We start from the raw sequence: 1,276 nt of genomic DNA, 5'->3' as shown, positions 1-1,276 counted from the left end.
CAAGAATACCCTTGGCAGGGAATAGAGAGGCAAAGTTTAGAGCAGAGACTGAAGGAATGGCCATTCACAGCCTGTCCCACATGTGGCCCATACATATACAGCCACCAAAACTAGATAAGATTGATGAAGCTAAGACGTGCATGCTGACAGGAACTGGAGACAGATATCTCCTGAGAAACAGAGCCGGAACATGTCAAATACAGAGGCGAATGCCAGCAGCAAACCACTGAACTGAGAACGGTTCCCCGTTGGAAGAATCAGAGAAAGAGCCGAAAGAGCTGAAGGAGTTTGCTACCCAATAAGAACAGCAATGCCAACTGACCAGAACTCCCAGGGACTAAACCACTACCCAAATACTATACATGGACTGACCCATGTTAGTTTCCAACTTCATAGGTAGCAGTAAATAGCCTTGTTGCGGCACCAGTAGAAGGGGAAGCCCTTGTTCCTGCCAAGGTTGGACCTTCAGTGTAGGGGATTGTTGGGGGTGTGGTAATGGGGGGTGTATGTGGGGGGGAATATCCATATAGAAGGGGAATGGGCAAGGGGGAAGGTTTAGGGAGCTGATGGACAGGAAACCAGGAAAGGGAAAAACATTTGAAACATAAGAAATACCCAATTTAATAAAAATGGAAGAAAAAAAAGAATGCAAACTTAGAATGTGGTTAACAGAAACCTAACTAAGGACTTGTAGCAGTGTAGTTAACATTGTCCCAATTCACTTGTGCTTCTGAATGGCAATGCCACTTACTGGCTACCTGTAGACTATATAAATGTCCACAGTTCTGAAGGCTGAGGAGCCCTACCTGAAGGCATCAGTGTCACTAGTGTCATGTGAGGGGTCAGATCTATGATCTCTGACTCTAACACAGTGTTGTGCTGCTGTGTCCTCTGGAGAGGAGAATTGCAGCCTGGGCTGGCAGAAGACTTGGAAGTGTAGGACAAACCCCCCTTCACCAAGCCCAATGTCTAGTTTGCTTCTTTTTTCATTTCAGAACTGGGGGTTGAAACTACAGCCTTTGCACATACTAGGCATACATGTTATGAAATGTAAGGTACCATAATAATGTGGCAGGAGTAAGGGAAATCATGCCAGGCGACAGACCTGATATAGAGAAGATTTCTAGAGGGGGAAGGGAGGAGGATCCTGAAAAAGAGTAGAGGCAGAGAAAGGGATAAGGGGGTGGGGGAGGACAGAGAGAAAGAGAGGAAGAGAAGAGACTTGGCTATGTGTCAACATAGAGAGAAAGAGTAAAGAGTGCTGGGGTAGCAAGCA

Source organism: Rattus norvegicus, chromosome 6 (genome assembly GCF_021556685.1).
Source record: "Rattus norvegicus strain SHRSP/BbbUtx chromosome 6, alternate assembly SHRSP_T2T, whole genome shotgun sequence".
NCBI lineage: Eukaryota > Metazoa > Chordata > Mammalia > Rodentia > Muridae > Rattus > Rattus norvegicus.
This window is presented reverse-complemented; position numbering follows the sequence as displayed.